At 39.1% G+C, this 19,211-nt stretch overlaps 1 protein-coding gene across 1 annotated transcript in view; it reads left to right on the top strand.

Annotated features, from left to right (window-relative positions):
• The first annotated feature begins 1,594 nt into the window (after positions 1 to 1,594).
• The window catches only part of BTBD7 (BTB domain containing 7), a 75,163-nt gene continuing 57,546 nt past the window's right edge, over positions 1,595 to 19,211 (top strand). Inside the window, exon 1 of the mRNA XM_019745488.3 lies at positions 1,595 to 1,733. The gene's annotated coding sequence lies outside the window, so the exon portion shown is untranslated. The remainder of the gene's footprint in view (positions 1,734 to 19,211) is intronic.

Below are 19,211 nucleotides of genomic sequence, written 5' to 3'. Positions count from 1 at the left end.
ACAACAAAGAGGGAGGTGGGCATTCAGAGCCAATTCTTGCTCCAACTAGATGGGTCAGTTTCACTTGTATTTTCTCACTTTTCCACACACTTCTTGTCTACTGTCCACATCTATGTACTCAGTTAAAGATAACCTGGCTAGCTAGGGGATCCTTTTTCAGACAAGGGAATACTACAATCTCTCCTTACAACCTCCAAACGTTCAAGGATTGGGGTAGAGGGAAACGCATGGGCTGGAACGGAAAAAACTGAATACAAATTGGAAAGAAACATCTTGTCAAGGAAATAAGGAGGTGATGAATGAGCACAAGGAAGGCAAATCGAATCTGAAGAAAGTACAGACAAAAGCAACCATTATAGTCAAAGAGATGAAGTCCTTCCATTGAAGGATGTCAAAAAAGAAAAATCTTCCAAACCAGCTATGAAATGTATAAAAAAACAAAGGACCAAGAGATGGTCAAAAATACTCACACATTTTGAAATTGCTCTTGTTCTTTGAATCTTAGAGGTGGATTCAGAACAGAGACTAGCTGGGACTTAGAAAACTTGTTTCCCAAGGGTGGGTCGGTATTGAAAATGCAAATACTTTACAGAGGTTTTTCAATAAACCCCAGAGGACTAGTACGTCTAGTATTGCTAAGGCCTATAGAACTGTGAAGGTTCTGGTCTTGGTTTGCCTACTTGGTTTGCCCCTGGGCAAACAACTTGCTACGTTGAAGTCTATCCCCTTAGTTTGCTGCGACTACCTCCGAGTAGTTTTTGTGTTCAAATGATGCCTTTCTTTTTTCTTTCTAAAACGGTGTTTTGAGAACTGTAAGGCACTCCATAAATGTAAAGCGTTTTGTTATTGCACCGCTGAAATTTTTGCAACCTCCCCGACAAGGAGCATCTAGGGAAGAGGGATTTGGCTCTATCACGTTGCAACTGTGGGTTTTCATCAATCCTTGTCCCTCGTTTATGGAGGTATCTCGTTGAGAAAAACTTTTCAAGATTTTTTTAACCTACTATACAACTGGCAAGGTGGTGCCTGTAAAAGTACCACGCAGACAGTGCTTAAGATAAACTGCCAAGAAGCCACTGAACCACTAAGAACGTTAGAAAGGACTTCGCGAAAGCGCAGACTCCTCTTTAAGGTGGTTACGCTGTGTGCGACCAGTTAGGATGCCGGCCGACGAATGGAAACATGAATTGATAGAACCGGTCGTCCATAACATAGTTACTATAATTACAATCTAATACATTTAATGATTTGTCATCATTTCCTGTAATAAGCAGGACGCTACAACGAACTTCAATTCCGAGCGCCATGCGCCCCACTCCCCGGCGTGGAGCGGGAATAAGACGGATTCACTCAGCTCAGGCGGCTTCGCGTCCCGCGAACTGCTCAGCCCGGCGCGCGCGCCCACATGATCCCGGACGCTGTACGTCGGGGGGGGGGGGGGGGCTCGGGTCGGCTCCGCAGCGCCGCGCAGGCGCCGTAGGGCCGCGCCGAGCCGATGCTCCCTCTAGGAGTCAAAATGGCGGCGAGGGAAACCAGGAGCAGTCCCGGAGCCTGAGCCACTGACAGGAGCGGAGAGGGCAGCAGCGGCGGCGGCAGCGGCAGGAGGAGGAGGATGGCTGGGGGTGCTGGCGCCGGTGCGGACGGCGGTGCTGGTGGTGGCGGCGGCGGGGGCGACGGCCGCGGTCCCAGCGGCGGCAGCAGCAGCAGCAGCAGCGGCGGGAGGAGCCTCCGGGGTGAGTGTTCCTCGGTGTCTCTGAGGCTGTGAGCCGAGGCTGTGCCCCGCGCGGCGCGGGGCGTCCCGGCGATGAAGGGGCTGTGCCTGGGCGGTGAGGGGGCCGCGCTGGTGCTGGGCCGCCGCGGGAGGCGCCGGGCCGCCGGCGGGGAAGGGACAGTTGTCCGTCTGGGGCTGAGGCGACGGCGGCGGCAGCGGACTGGCCGGTCCCCGTGCACTCAGAGGCGGGCTGGGCTGTGCGCCGCCGTCCCGGGGGCAGCAGCGTTAGGTGTGGCGCCCGGGGCGGGAAGAGCGGTCGTAGGTGGCGGCGGTGGCGGCTTGGTGGACTCCGGGCTGTTGGCTTCGGGGGGCGGGACCCGCTGGCTCCCTGGACGCCGGGGAACCACTCCCGAGACTCCGGCGCGTGTTTACCCGGCTGCGGGGCTGCGAGGCTGCGACTGCCCCTGTGTAGACGTGAGAACGGCCGGCCAGAATTGGAGAGGGAGCAGGCCTGTAGATGGCTGCTCCTGGGGGGAGAAGTTAGATTGTCCGGGTAAGTTTCTGTTTCGGGATCAAACTGGAATTGCGCTTTGACAGGTTGGAAGGGAGACAGTACTGAGTGTTTGATAAAGGAGTGTGTGCTTGGAGTATTTGAATGGCTAACAGCGTGCATTTCTCAGTTTCTTATCATTTGCACAACTGTTTATTAGCTTTATCCCGAGGATGAGAACTTTCTCACGTTTTTTTGTTTTGTCTTTTGGAGAAGCTCTAAGGAGTGTTGCTTCTGCTTTTAACTATTTACAATAGCACGTCTTCACATACAAGGAGAGATAATAAATACTCTGGATTAGGGGTAATTTACAGAAGCAGTATTGGTTATATTTACCATAGCACTGTTCCCCCTGATAAAACATCTTACTGTAATGAGGACATGGGCATTTTTACAGAATTACTTAGTTTTTTTTTTCTCTTTTTTTTAGTTTTTTTCAACTAACAGAATCTTGCCTTTGAGTAGCATCCATTCCTGTTAGATTGCTGAAATAAATTACTTTCTTCCGGAAATGTGGAAGATTTAAAATTGTAAGAATCATGTATATTAATGGCAGCTGTGGTTAAGGTTGTCCTGGAATTTTGGAGTCAGAAAACCTTTAGTGACTTTTTTAGAGCCAGGAAACTAGGCCCAGGGAGATAAGTGACTGGCTGTGGGTTCTACAGCTGGTCAGGGATTGGACCAAAACTAGGATCTACGCCCCATTTAGAAAGCTCTTATTACACTCCTGAATTCTTATTCATTGATTGCATTCACACCAATACCTATCAGCATTCCTACGTCTTTGTGCATTCAAGTTGAAAGCAGAAATGAGAGTATCTTACTCTGATTCTGACAGCTACCAGCAGTTATGATAACTAACTGATGATTTTTTTTTCCTAACCTGAATTTAATAAAAAATGACTTTTCATTTAGAGTTTTCATAGGCCTGTGACTACATTTTTGCCCAATTACATCACGGCTCATTCTTGCATGCATTCAGTAAAACCCCATATGTCAATACTCTGTCCCATGACCTAAATTACTGTATTGTCTGTGCCCCAACAGCAGCATTTAAACAACTTTTTTGTATCAGACTCAAATATTAGGATTTAAAACACCTGTGTTGTGTTTGCCAGGTTATGCCACCTAGTTTCTATGCGTCTTGTTGAATCACAGCAATTTGGTTTGTTGTATGCCACAGGTTAACATTCAGAAATAACAATAATATCAAATGATTCTGATTTCATAATCTGGTGAATGAAACTTACACATCCAACATTGTACCTTGTGTTCAATTACACAGGTGATTATTGAAGATCTGCTTTGGGTTTTGCATTATGCTAGGTGCTAGAGGAAAAAAGGAAGTGTAATATGTAGGCTTTGCCCTCCAGAAAGATAAGCTGTGTGCCTCTGTGAGTATAGAAGGCAGTCTGGTACTACCGGTACAAAGAATGCGGTAGGTATTCTGCTTAGAGGGAGATGAATGAGGCCTCAGGAGACTGAAGAACTTCCTGGAACACTTGGGACTTGAGCTAACCTGTGAGGGTTTAGATTTACAGAGAGATTGGAGCAGTTAACTTTGTGAGGTAAGAGCAAGAGTATAATGTGGAGATTAGTTTTGGGGGAGGGAAATAGAAACAAGGATGAGCTGATGCTGTCGACTGAATTTCTTTGGGGGACTAAAAAGAAAACATTAGACAATTGGAAGGGTATCTGTCTACAAAAGAGTTTGAGTACTGGATTGAGGAGATTTCAATTTTTAGTCTCTGTAAGATACGCAGAGCCTTTGAAAGTTTGGAGACCAGATATTAATGTGATAAACCAGCAAGATTGAACCTGTCAGTGATCTACAGATTAAGTTAGAATGAGAAGGGAATGTGATGAACCAGGGACTACAGTAGCTGTTGCCTTTACCTGGGTATGAAGAGATGAGATGAGATCTTTGATTAGGATAGAGTCAATAGGAAGGATGCATAGCAAGTGTTATTTTTGTTTTTATTGTGGTAAATATACATACCATAAAATTTGCCATTTTAACCAATTTCAAGTGTACTTTTCCGTGGCATTAAGTACATGCACATTGTTGTGCAGCCATCACCACCATCCATCTCCAGAACCCTCTTCATCTTCCCCAACTGAAATTCTGTATGTATTAAACACTAACTCCCTATTTCCCTTCACCCATAGCCCCTGGCAACCAGCATTCTTCTTTCTGTCTCTATGAATTTGACTACTCTGGGAACCTCATATAAGTGGAATCAGACAGTATTTATCCTTAGGTGACTGGCTTATTTCGCTTAGCATAATATCTTCAAGGTTCATCCCTATTGCAGCATTTGCCAGAATTGCCTTCATTTTTAAAGCCAAATATCTCATTGTATGTGTATACCACATTTTGTTCATTCATTTGTCTGTCAATGGATAGTTGGTTTGCTCCCCCCCCCCATTTATTTTTTTTTATGCTGTTGTGACTAATGTTGCTGTGACATGCTGTTTGAGTACATGCTTTCGTTTCTTTTTGGCACATACCTAGAAATTTTTACATTCCCACCAGCACTGTATATTTGGGTTCCAATTTCTCCATATCTTTTTCAGCACTTGTTATTTTGATAATAGCCATCCTATTGGGTGTGAAGTGGCATTTCATTGTGGTTTTGATGTGCATTTCACTAATGATGGGTGATGTTACCATCTCAGCCTTTTGTATATCTTCTTTGGAGAAATATTTGTTTAACTTATTTGCCCACTTTTAAATGAAGTTGGTTTTTTGTTGTTGTTGGTAGGAGTTCTTTATATGTTCAATCCCTCATCAGATACATGATTTGCAAATATTTTCTGCCATTCTTTGCATTGCCTTTTCACTCTGTTGAGTGTCCTTTGATGCACAAAAGTTTTTAATTTTGATGGTGTACAGCTTATCTAGTTTTTCTTTTGGTGCTTATGGTTTTGGTGTCATAGCCAAGAAATCATTGCCAAATCCAATGTCTTGAAGCTTTCCCTCTATAAAACTCTTATAAGAAAACTCCTATGCTTAGTTAGGTCTTTGCATATGGATATCTAGTTTTCCTAACAGCATTTGTTGAAAAGACTGTTATTTTTCCATTGAATAGTCTTGTCATCTTGAAAAATCACTTGGTGTGAAGGTTTATTTCTGGACTCTTTTCTATTCCATTGGTCTATAAATCTGTCTTTATGCCAATAACACACTGTTTTGATTACAGTAGCTTTATAATATTGAAATCAGGATATGTGAGATGTCCAACATTGTTCTTTTTGAAGATTGTTTTTGTTATTTGGGGTCCCTTGAGATTCCATATGAATTTGAGGATGGATTTTCTATTTCTGCAAGAAAAATGCCATTGGGATATTCTTTTTGATAGGGATTACATTGAACCTATAGATTGTTTAGACTAGTATTGTCATGTTAATATTGAGTCTTCCAGTACTTGAACACAGGATGTCTTTTCATTTATTTGTGTCTTTAATTCCTTTCTACAGCTCTTTGTTGTTTTCAGTGTAAAAGTCTTTCATCTCCTTGGCTAAATTTATTCCGAAGTATTTTATTCTTCTTTATATTATTGTAAGTGGGATTGATTTTTTAAATTTCCTTTTGGAATTGTTCATTGTTAGTATATATAACAACGCATTTTTGTGTGTTTGTTTTGTATCCTGCAACTTTTCTGAATTCATTTATTTTAACAGGTTTTTTTGGTAGAATCTTCAGAGCTTTCTACATATGTTATCTTCAAAAGACAATTTTACTTTTTTCCACTTTGAATGTCTACTTATTTATTTAGCCTAATTGCTTTAGCCAGGACTATATCGCTCAGGACTATGTTGATTAGAAGTGGGGAGAAGGCACATCCTTGTCTTGTTCCTGAAAACGTGCTGCAGGCTTTGACCACTGCGTATAATGTTAGCTGTAGATTTTCATACATGACCTTTATTATGTTGAACGAGTTTCCTTATATTCCTGGTTTGTTGAGTGTTTTAGCAGGTATGCTTTAAGGAAAAAAAAATCAGGGGTGCTGAGAGAGAAAATTCTTTCTAGCCTGATGAACGAGAAAATTCTGGTACCATTAGCAGAATAATACGTTATTGCCAAATTGATGTTTTAGGCATCATTTTGTGTGTTTACAGTAATGTTTTGGCTGAAGAAAAATTGTACTATATTTATTCAGTGGGGATGACCGACCTTAATCAAATCATCATACAAATAACAGAGGGTGCCAAAAAAATGAATACACATTTTAAGAAAGGAAAACTATTCAAATTTTAATACTCAATGTATACCGATAACAAAAGATGAATAAAGTCACGTGTGACTTCTGCAATTACAAGAGGTGCTCAAAGTGGTTACCCGCAGCGTCCAGACACTTCTGATTACGGCAAGCAACTGCTGAGCAACGGTGACCAAAGTGTCCACTTTGCATACATTTTTTTGGCACCACAGTATATAGTACAATTTTATTCATACCTGTATTCCCAGCATCTAGCAAAGTGCAAGCACATAGGTGCTCACTAAAGTTAATAATTGAATTAAGAAGCAAGACTAGAATTGAACCTGTAAACTAACAAGTATATTGTTTGTAATTTTTTGATGGAATTCAAAGTGTTTATATTTATTTTATTTTAAACCGTCTTCCCTATTAACCCAGCCTTGGTACAATGGTAATAAAACAAAATCAAACTTCTCCACTCAAAAAAGAAACAAGCAGGTCACTTTTAAAAATACGAGTTATTATTTTAAAAATGAGGTAACAGTTTTTTCTTTTAAAGTTGATGCTAGTGGAAGTTAGTTATCAAAATTTCAAAAAGGCATAATTTATAAGAAACCTTTTAAGTGCCTGCTGACCAGATTTATAATGAAAATCAAACATTCAATACCAAGTTTATTTGCAAAACAAGTTCAAAAAATATTTAATACAAACTGCAGTGGTTTGGGGGCTTTTTATTATTAAAATTTTGATAGTCTGTAAATTGGCATTGCAAATTGAGTCTTTCACAACATCCTTACTATTTTAAGTAATATAAAACTTCAAACATACAATGTACTAATTTTATAATTGACGTTAAATCTACATAGTGAATATTATGTTAAGGTTAGAATAAAATAGGAATCATCTTAATCCAATATACAGAACATCCTTTAAATCACAGGATTCAAAAAAATGTCCCCTTTTTTGAGCATTGTTCAGAGTTTTTAGATAATAGTTGTGATGTAGTAGAACACTGGACTGGGAATCCAACCTCCATTCAGATTCTGGCTACTGTTTGTGATCTTAAGCAGCCATTTAACCTGTCTGAGACTTAACTTTCTTCATCTGTAAAACAAAAAAAACATGTGTGTGTGTGTGTGTGTGTGTGTGTGTGTGTGTGTATATATATGAGTATGTACAACTAAGTATAGCAGCGTCTGACATAGCAGCTTTGCCCCCATGTAAGTATTTTTTTATTCCATCCTTTCCCTCCCTGTTACCACTTCCTTACTACTATGGACTATTTATTGAACAGCCCACCAACCAAGTCTCTGCCATTTGTTCTCCCACTCTCAGTTTTTCCCTCTGGCTATTTTTTATATTGTTACCACACTTCTGTTTTTAAAAAACCCTATTTCCTACTTAAAAAACCTGTATTAACTTTCCATTGCTGTAGGATAAAGCCCAAATTCACAAGAGTTTGTAGACTATCCAGCTTTAGATTTCCCATCACTTCAGTCATACCAAGCTGTTTATTGTTTTCTGTACTTTTGTTTTTCATGTTTATCTCAGTGCTTGGAGTTCTTATTCTTTGTCATTTAGGAGACTGAGAAGGTGATTAATTGCCCACTCCAGAGCTAGATTTTTATTACTCTAAGCCAATCAGCTCAAGGCATTTCCCTGCAAACTGTTATTTGTCCCAGTCAGATTGAAGGGAAGGAGACATTCTATTTCTAGGGGAGAGGATTTTTCCCCTTTTGTATATGAACAAGAGAACACAATCCCCTATCTTAACAAACACGTTTCCCAAATTGCCATTGGGATGATGAAACATTCCCTGAAGATGGCAGAGCAGTGAGGTAGAATGAACGTGGGTCCGTGATAACATCATTTTAGGCACATACTGTACTGGGCCTGGGGCTTTTCCCAACCAGCATTTCTCCTTAGGACAGATAAATTCCTTATTATTTAAGCCAATTCTTTGGAGTTATTTGCCATCAAAAAATATCCTGATTGATACATTGGTCTTTATTCTTCTAGATCCAGTTCAAACATTATCTTTACCGGTAGTTACACACTCACTCCCTTAGTACTTCGGACCTCTCTTCCAGCCTTCATTGCACTGGATTATAATCACTTGCTTGTATGTCTGACTTTTCCATGTAATAGTGTACTTTGAGCCAAAGTCTACAGTATGTAAGCACAGTATCTGGTATACATTATAGGTACTCAGTGAGTTGTTAGGATGAACTAACACGAAAAAGTGCTTTGTAAACAATTTTTTAATAAACACGAGGTATGTTATTGTCTTTAGACTAGACATACAAAGTGTTCTTTGCTTGCCCCTAATTATTTTCTAAAAGTGTTCACTTAGATTAAAAGTTTAACAGTCCCTTAAATTTTATGAAAAAATCTTACCTACTAAAGAGGAACCCTGGGAGGAGCAATAAATGAATTGTGTTGTTTCTGTGCAATTTCCTCCCTCCCTCCCTTCCTTCTTTAGGCCTGTTTTGTCGGGGATTTATTTGTGAATTGTTCTTTGGGGGAAAATCCCATAATTTGCTTCATAAGACCTAATTATTCTTGTCTTTAGACTTTCCCAAAATATTTTTTGCTTGCTTGAGACTAGACATGAGAATTTTCTGGTAAGTAAAAAATCTGTGACAGAACTAGATGAGTTTGTAGCAAACGTTAGTAATAGTTTATGATAGACACATCTCATTATAGCCTTAATTACTAAGTCATACCATGTTTCCCTGAAAATAAGACCCAGCCAGACCATCAGCTCTAATGCGTCTTTTGGAGGAAAAATTAGTATAAGACCCGGTCTTACATAATACAAAATAATATAATATAATATAATATAATATAATATAATATAATATAATACTGGGTCTTATATAAGACCCGGTATAATATAATATAATCTATAACATCCGGTCTTGTATAATATAAGACCGGGTGTTATATTAATTTTTGCTCCAAAAGATGCGTTAGAGCTGATGGTCTAGCTAGGTCTTATTTTCGGGGAAGCACGGGAGTTCTGTCACATGTTTCAACAATAAATCTGACAAAGGAGAGAGAAATTTCCCAATTTGGTATATATACTTCACCCTTTGTTGATTTCAGTCAGATAAATTAAACTTCAACATAGTAATTTTTAAAACAAGGAAAAGAGGACTAGAGTATACATGTAGAAGTTATAATATCATGAATTGAGATTATTGTGAAAAAGAAATTTGTCACATTTGACTATGAAGAACATGCTTCTTGTTTTGATGTCTAGTTTTTTACCTTTGGACTTTGGACAAGTTAACCTACTTGTACCTTAGTTTACACATCTGTAAAGTGAGTCGTACATATCTGTAAAGTGAGTCGTATCAGAGTTCTTGTTTTACTAGGTTATCTATGAGAACACAATATGGTGTTTAGAACAGATCCTTAGTTAAACAGATGTTTAGAACAGATTCCTTTTTTATCCATCAACTTTTCAAAATTAAGTAAATGCCTTTAATGCTGTTTGGATTTCAGCTTTTGAATGTTTAAGCCAATCTTTCTCTTCTATATGTATGTGTTCTTTATGTCCTGTGGGTTTATTAATTCTCGAGTAAGAAAAAGTCAGTTAAAATAATTATATATGTTTGTTTTTTTTTAATTAAACAACAACTTGTCATGGATTACATGGCTTTTGCTATTTAGCTTCTGCTGCTTCTCTGGCTCATATCTTACTACTGCCACAACCCCTTCCCACTCTACACATACAATTACTTTTATTTCCTCAGTGAACGAGGTTTTGTTCTCTTCTTGGACCTTCCCATAGTTTTAGAGCATTATTTTGGCATCCCAACCCCTCCCCCCATTATCTTCATCAAGAAAAGGAAAAGTTCACACTTTTTAGGTTGTCAGTCTTACATCTTAGATACCACTTTCTCAACAACCGCATAAGGTAGACACTTTTATTGTTATCAGACAGGCAAGCTTTACAAAATTGCCCCCAAGATTGCACAACTTATAAATGGCAGAGCAAGATCCAAACCCAGGCAGTTTGGCTTCAGAATTCTTTATTTCTGCTAATCTATGAGGTATGAAAAAAAAATACGGTGAATGTTTAAATTTTTAAAAATTTATTACAATAAAAGACACATTGTCATTAATCCCCTTCAAAATACTCCTTCTCGCTTCAAACACACTTATCCCATCGTTCTTGCCACTTTCTGAAGCAGTTCTGGAAGTCCTCTTTTGTGAGTGTCTTTAATTGCGCTGTCGTGACTGCCTCCATGTACTGAATTGATTGAAAACATTTACCTTTCATGGTCATTTTGACCTTCGGGAAGAACCAGAAGGTGGATGAAGACACACCGTAATATTTTTATTTGACAGAAATTGCCGTAAAGCAGAAGCGATGTGTGACACAGAGCGTTGTCATGATGGAGGATGATTTACAGCACACTTTAAAACAGACCTCACCTTCTCTCAACGATAGCTCACACCTGATTAACTGCACAGAACAAGTTGAAACTTGTCACACACTGTTAGTAAGATTCAAAGTGCTGCTTCCTGTATTGAAGATCCCTGCCTTTCCATTAGATGGCACTTGGCAGCAGCATTCAGTTTTGATCACACCTCATATGCTTCCTCTATATTGTAATTGCCTATTTACCAGTTTGCCCCTAAGTACCTGAAAAGCAAAAATTGTATCTGTTCATTGTCATATCCCCATGTGCTAATTATTAGCACATAGTAGGTGCTCAGAAAATGTTTGAATGAAAATTCTCTTAATTGAAAGCAGTGTTTTGATTAGTTTCTCTCAGTACCTTTCATGTGTCAATAGTCTTTTCGTGCTTATGTTACAAAGCAAAATTTATATGATAAAGCTAATTGTGGTTTTAAAGTATATTGCACTACCCACCAAAGATAGTTATAACCCCATGTTTATAACCACTGTCAACTCAGTTTAGCCTTCTGTAACAATATCACTTTGCAACTTAAAAAACGTGCTTTTCAAATATATGGTGATGGAGGGAGAACTGACTCTGGGTGGTGAACACAAAATGCAATATAGATTTTGTATTATACAAATGTACACTTGAAACCTATATAATTTTATTATATAATTTTACTAACCAAAGTCACCCCAATCAATTTAATAAAGATAAAAAAACAACAACTGGTGCTCCTTTTCATATAGTATTGAAACAGGGCTCATATAGTATTGAAACAGCGCTCGTTTGGGACCCCCACAGTAGAGGTGTCGCTGTCCCAGGCCTCCCTTTTCCTTGACCTACCTATAGCTTAACAGTTCATCAACTCCCTGCACCTGCCTTCAACTCCGAATGTCCCCTGTCCCACCCAGTTCCCTGTTTCAGAAAATTACCCTGAAACTTATCCTTAATACCGTTAGGCTTATTGATCACAATCTCTATGGGCTGGGAATCTTTCCAGGCTACTCCCATCATTGTTCCTGGGTTGCTGATTCCACCAGAGAATCACCTGGCCAGAGGGAAGGCTCCATGCAGACCTCGCCCCCCCACCCCCCAACTATCTTGTAGCTTGATAGCTTCTGGAGGAATACCCAAATTTTCCCTTAAATATCCAGAGCCGGTCTGAGAATGTTAAGGCAGTTTTTGGAGGTGTTAACCTGCTGCCTTCTCAGACCACCAGTGTTTAAATAATAAACTCTTATTCTAAATAGCCCAACTGCTGTGTCAGTCTGTTGGCTGAACGGCACAGGCAGAATGAGCCCCGGACTCAGTTGGCTTCCGGTTTCAGTATCCCTATGAACTGGTAAACTATAGCTCATTTGTAACTAGTTTCTAGATGGTACCTAGGAAATGTTATAAAATAAACTTACACTAGTATATGGACTGTCCTATGGTGGGGCAAAGGTATGATGGCCACCATAATGAGAAGGTATCTTCAGAGTGAAAGAAGCAGACAGCCCCATTGAATATAACAATGTATTGTAGGCTGGTTTACCTACAGGAAGATGGGGCTGGACTGGACAGACGCCCCAGCAGTTTTGCGCAAATTATTCTCTGCTAAAGACTCCTGTTACTGTACTGTTTTAAAAATATAACGCAGATACTATTGATTGACAAGACAAAGGGATAAAGAATGCAGTGGTGGGAGGGCGTACCTCGTGTTAGTGGCACTGTCACCAGTTTGATAGTCATCTCTGTTGTCATTCTGGCCATTACTAACCAAAGTGTTTATGATTACATTTTAGGGAACACAGGTAATGATTAACTAGAAGACTTTGCTATGCTGATTAGGGCAGTGAGGTTGGTCAAAGGTCACAGCGTGAAAGGACACAAAGATGGAGATGGTTTTTGTTCACATCTACATCTATGCAATGGACTCTGATCATTTATATCTATTAACTGTTTAATGTGTGATTTCTGTGCATGTATACAATTTTTTAAAAAGACATAGTCCACATTTTAAACCCTGACTGTATCCCAAAAGATAAAGCTATATCACATAGGCACAGGGTAGATAATGATTTAAGACATGCACATTGTGTTGATGTTTATGGGAGAAGTTGAAATGTTGTCATGTTTCAATAGACTTTTCAAATAACGCATAAAGCTGCTTCCAGCATCGTGCTGTAATCAGGGTCACTAGATAGAGAACCAACAGTGTTCCTTCTCCATGAATGCTCTTGCTCTTGCTTTACCTAAGACTTTGTTTCTCGGGCTTCTTGGGGTTAATCTTGCTCTCTTCTGCATCCCTTACACTCTACTACAGGGTTTCTCAACGTTGGCGCTGTTGATATTTGGGGCCAGATGATTCTGTTTTGTGGGAGACTGTTCTGTGCATCGGGATGTTTAGCAGCATCCTGGCGTTTACCCACTAGAGGCTAGCAGTACCCTTCCCCAACCCTAGTTGTGGCAACCAAAATTGTCTCCAGATTGTTGTCAGATGTCCCTAGTGGGGCAAAATCTCCCCGGTTGAAAACTGCTTGACTGCATCATTCCTTTCCACTTACTTATTTTGCTGTAGTTTCTCCTTCTTCATCACACACCTTTCCAAACCTCCACATTTCTCTTTACTACTGCCTTACTTCTTGGCACCTCTTTACAGCCTTTCTTGAAAAAGAGTTACAAAACATCTGCTTTCTCCAAATTTCACTTCCAGTTCAGTTTCCTGTCTTGAATTCTATGAGACCGCAGTCTTCTGGTTTTCCTCGCCCTCTCGGGCTGCTCCATTTTGGTCTCCTTTGTCAGCTCTACCTAGTTGGACAGAGGCATAATCTTTACTTCGTTCTTTCTTACTTTTATCAAGTCAGTTCCTGCCTTTCTTGCCTCATTTCCTTATATAGTGTCTCTCCTATACCTATTAATTCTTAAGCTGTTTTCTCTATTGAAATGCCCTTAGTACCTACATTTCTCCATGTTTAAATTCTATCATCCTTCAAGAACCAGAGCAGTTGTCATCTTTCCATGAAAGCCTTTCCTGGAAGGAAAGAGGGAACCACCCTCTTTGACTTCCTTGCCATGTTCATAGTCTTTATCTCTGTATCCACTTGCAACTTTGTGTTATTTGTTTACTGAAATATGCCTTGCACTAGATGGTAAGCTCACCTAGTTGGTGTTTAGATAGTTGTTGAAGAAACAATGAGGAGGTAGCAGTAGAGGGGAAAGAATTTAGTAAACACAGTGACCACCTGCAAGTTTGCCAAAGGTAGGAGAAAAAGAGGAAAAATGAAGAATACTTAACTGATCACAGAATTCTTTACATTCTTTTTGTAGCTTCTGTGATGTGGGCCTTTCCCGATTTCATTCACCATTTTTAAGCCTTTATTTATCCAAGGCTCATTATGAATCAGGTACTCTTCAAGGTACTTGCCCTGTTTCCCCGAAAACAAGACCTAGCCAGACAATCAGCTCTAAAGCATCTTTTGGAGGAAAAACTAATGTAAGACCTAAGATCCAGTCTTATTTTACTATAAGGGTCTTATTTTAAGTTTTGCTCCATTAGGGCTTATTTTCAGGGGATGTCTTATTTTTTCATGTACAACAATCTACATTTATTCAATTACAGTCATGTCATCTTCTGGAACATGGCCGTAATGTACTATATGTGTCCGTCTGGCTGAGATCTTAACTGAGGCTTATTTTCGGGGTAGGTCTTATTTACAGGGAAACAAGGTAGTTACTGAAAAAAGGACACAGTCCCAGTACTCTAGGAACTTAATGTCTTTGAGGACGTGGACATCTTAACAATGAATTGTCCTTACAGAGTGACAATACTGAAATTGAAATGTATCCAAAACTCTGGTAAGAGGAAAGGGATGGCTTCCCAGTTTGAAGTAAAGCTCATTCAGATGCCACTTCTTACATGCAGTCTATTCTGGTCACTGCCCAGGGTGATTAGTGTTTTCCATTTACTCAGTTCTCGCTTAAGTTTCAAATGATCAGCATTTCCTGTGGCTTAGTACTTAGACTTCCGTTCATTCTTCCATGTCCTTTTCTGTAGGAAATGCATTTAGTTTCAAAGCTTCAGCTAACAACTTTCAATCTGCACTAGCTATAGCAAAACATGCTTTATTGTGAAATAATATACATACAAAGAAGCACATTAAGTGAATTTAAGTTTAACTTCTTTTTTAACAAATTATTTTAAAGCTGACACCACGCTGGTCATGAGCTAGAACAGGGTAAGCCTTCTAGAAGCCCACCCTCATGCCTCTTCCCAACCACAGCCACTTTCTTCATCTCTTAAAGGTTGCCACTATTCCAATTTTTATGTTAATTTCCTTCAAGAGTTTTTAAAAATAGCTTTATACCTGAATACTAACTAGGTATTTATTCCAGAGTAACATAGTTTCATTTTGGGAGGCTGGAGGACAGAGGTAGAGGGCGGCCTTTCACAGGGCCCCGTTTTGTAGCTGTGTCTGGGTCCCTAAGCCCATCCCAGGTTTACTAGGACTCACAGAATTCAGTCAGACTCGTGGCTATCATTTGTTTAGCACAGGATACAAAGAAAAATCAGTCAACATTCAAGGCTGATGAGGCGAAGTCCAAAGGAAACCAGACACAAGCTTTCCAGAGTGTTTAGCCAGTGGAGTCACACAGGACACACTTAATTCTTCCACCATTGACTTGTGACAACACATGTGAAGTGTTATCTTCTAGGGAAGCTCATTCGAGACTCAGCACCCAGGATTTTTGTTAAGGGCTAGTCACATAAGCACCCGCTACTTAGCATGTACCAAACTTCCAGGCTCGCAGAAGGCAAGCAGATACTCCGCATAAACCATATTGTTTGCACAGTGTAGGCAGCATGAACCATCCTTATCCGTAAAGGGACGGTCGGAACGTCCAAAATCCAAGTTCCAGAGACCAGCCAGGACCAAGCTTGCAAGCAGGTTTTTCTAAAGACAGCAGTCCCACGCCTACCATGTTAATGTTGTTCTGCTTAATATCTTTTGATTTTTTTTTCATTCAAAATTTAAATACATTTAAAAAACCAGTTTCCACACTGTTACTTTCTCTCAAAATGTGCAACCCTTCACTTCATACCTTGATTGCTATCCTACCATGTTTCCCTGAAAATAAGACCAGGTCTTATATTAATTTTTGCTCCATTAGGGCTTATTTTCAGGGGATGGCTTATTTTTTCATATGCAACAATCTACATTTATTCAAATACAGTCATGTCATCTTCTTCTGGAACTTCGTCATAACGTACTAAATGCGTCCGCCTGGCTGAGATCTTAACTGCGGCTTATTTTCGGGGAAACACGGTATGTTTGAAAGTGTGTTCCATGGAACACTGTACATGCCCTGTTACTGGTTTTTCTTAGAAAGGTTTCTGTGATTAAGTTTGGAAAGGTTGAATTAACTTAAACAGATTTCTTAGCTTCAGGACTCTGAGTCTTTTGGAGTGAAGCGCATGACCAGCTTCTCATTACTTGTCCTGTCTCATCTCACATTACCCCTTTTTTTCCCCTTTTCTCCCCCTTTCTCTGCCTGAGTCATCGTGGCCTTCTTGCTTTTCCAGGATAAACTGCATACTCTGCCTTAACTCCCCAGCATCGCGTACCTACTACCTCTGTCAGTAAATAGTGTCAAGTCTTATTTATGTTTATGTATTATTTATATTTATGTATTTAAGTCAAGATCTCTTTTCTGTATGCTTTATGTATTCTTAATGTCTTTGGGCTTATTGATACCAATAAATCAAATTACTCATTCTTTCTCATAGCAGCCCATGCTTTTCATGGCATTTACCCCAGCATATAATTGTGTTTCTGTAATTATTTGTTTAAACGTCCATTTTCTCACTTGACTGTAAGCAACATGAGAACCAAGACTATTTTGTTCACAACTATAACCCGCAGCACTTAGCATAGGGCATATAGTCAATACTCAAATATTTAAAGAATAATGCTACAAATTTGGCTATAGTAAGTGGTATTTCCCAGCCTAACCGGGATTTTTTAAAAGGTTCATTTTCTTTTATTTTGCAAGACTAGTGTTCCATAGAATGCACTTTGGGAAATACTGATACGGATTTGTGACTAAGGAGTTTGTACTTATGCTGTATTCTTGATTGAACCACTTCCAAAAAACTGGAAGATGCTTTCAGGGAAATGAAACTCGATTTGTCCACTCTATCTAAATGCCTTTAGTTGAAAACACTCTGTGCATCCAGGGTCAAAACTGTAGCTGTCTCTCCCTCATCCCTCTCCTCTGTATCAAACTGGCTCACTAATCCCACTGCAAACAACTTAGACCAAGTCATTAGTTATTACCTCTTCCTCGAATTGTCACAAAATCAAACTTGGTGTCTGCTTCCAGTCTAATTCATCTACCACACGGACCTCAGATTGTTGATGGTAGTGTTGACATTTTAACTCTTGGCTGTTTTGTGTTACTGTGGGATAAAGTATATGAACACTTATGTAGGCAACATTGAGAATAGGGTTTTGGCAGATGAGAGATCAATGAGACAAAGTAAAAACCCTATAAGTTTGAATGTGAATTGAAGCATTGGTATAAACTCGCATATGCATGTGTAAATTGATATGTGTGTACAAACTGTCCTAGCTCTGTGTACTAAAAAGGCAGTGAAAGCCACCAGCACTCAGATTGTGGTTTTTATTTATTTTTTATTTGATTTGATGTGTTTTTAAGAAGGGCGCAGCTCACAGAGGCCCAAGTGGGGATCGAACCAGCAACCTTGGTGTTACTAGCACCACGCACTAACCAACTGAGCTAACCAGCCATCCGAGATTGTGGTTTTTACATACCAGTTCCCACTGAAGTACCATATTTTGCCATATATAGTATAATGCGCTTCTGTGTATAATGCGCACCCACGGTTTTGGCCCAAACTTTCAGGGGGGGAAAAAAATCTTTTGTTTTAATTTTTTAATTCAAGTTTTTATTTGTTTACATATAGGTACTTGTTTTTTGTATTATACAGGAATTTTAGCATTTATTTTTTTTAACATATTATGGTACAGGGAATTTTATATAGCAAATCATTAACAAAACACAAGAACACATACAAGATACAAGAAATTTTATGTACTGATAACAAATTGATAGTATTTATGCATCTTAGAAGGCCAAGGACTGCGTCATTCCAAGTTCATCATAAGTTCAACAAAACGAATTATCGTATTCCAGGGTGTTATTTTGCATACGGATAACATTATTGATTTCTAGAGTTACACTTTTAACTCATAATGAAAGAATTAAAAACATTTATATAGACACCAAGTTAGTACTACCCATATATAATGCACATCATTTTTCCCTCACAAATGTGGGCAAAAAAGCGTGCATTATGCACGGCAAAATATGGTAAATTAGGGCTTTTTCGAAGAGATGGCTACTTCCAGGCCTAAAGCAAGAAAAATGCAAGATAAGACTGAAATAAGATGTAACTCCAAAATGCAAAGTAGCGTTGTGTCATAAGGTCTCAGGAGCCAATTTGAATAAGCTTCCACTGTCCAAATGTGGGACAATTTGACCCTCAGTAAGGATAACTACAAAGGATTGAAACCCATTAAATACGTTGAAATCCATGAACACATTTTTGTTAAACTCGCTTATCATCTTTAGAGAATGATGGAAAGTTAATTGTTTTGAAAATTAGTAAATTAAAGAATAATTTATTCTGTCTTTTCACTACAAACTGTATATCAGATAACATAGATTTCAGGTGTATAATTCTGTAATAACTTTATGTCTTGAACAAAGAAAATTACAAGGGCAAAAGGAGGGGAGCGGGGAGGAACCTGTTAAAGGAATTTAAGAGATAGTCGTCCAATCACAATATATGGGCCTTATTTGGGTTCTGATTCAAAAAAACTAATAAAAAAAATGAAACAACTGGGGAAATGTGAACCCTGCCTGGAAAGTTCTTATTAAGGAATTATTGTTCATTATTTTAGATATGATAATGGTATTGTAGTTGTTCTTTTACATCCTTTCTTTTAGCGATGCACATTAGAAATATTTACAGATGAAATAATATGCTATCTGGGATTTGCTTCAAAATCTAGAGGGATTGGATGGAGAGTGGATTGGGATATAGTGATCAAAGACTTCCACAAATTGGTAATTGTTGAAATTTGGTGATGGGTGGAGGTTTGTTTTACTGTTCTACTTTTGTACATATTTTTTTCTTTATTACAGAAATTACAAGCGTTATCTCCTTCAAAAGAGGAAAAAAACGAGTAATAGAAAGGAGTGAACATAGAGAAGCATAGTCATAATTGTCTTTGCTGTTTGAATGCTGGGGGGTTGATATT

The sequence above is a fragment of the Rhinolophus sinicus genome, chromosome 3, assembly GCF_057876585.1.
Source record: "Rhinolophus sinicus isolate RSI-liver-muscle chromosome 3, RSI-T2T, whole genome shotgun sequence".
Lineage (NCBI taxonomy): Eukaryota > Metazoa > Chordata > Mammalia > Chiroptera > Rhinolophidae > Rhinolophus > Rhinolophus sinicus.
The sequence above is the reverse complement of the archived record's forward strand: the minus strand, read 5'-3'. Positions and strand labels throughout refer to the sequence as shown.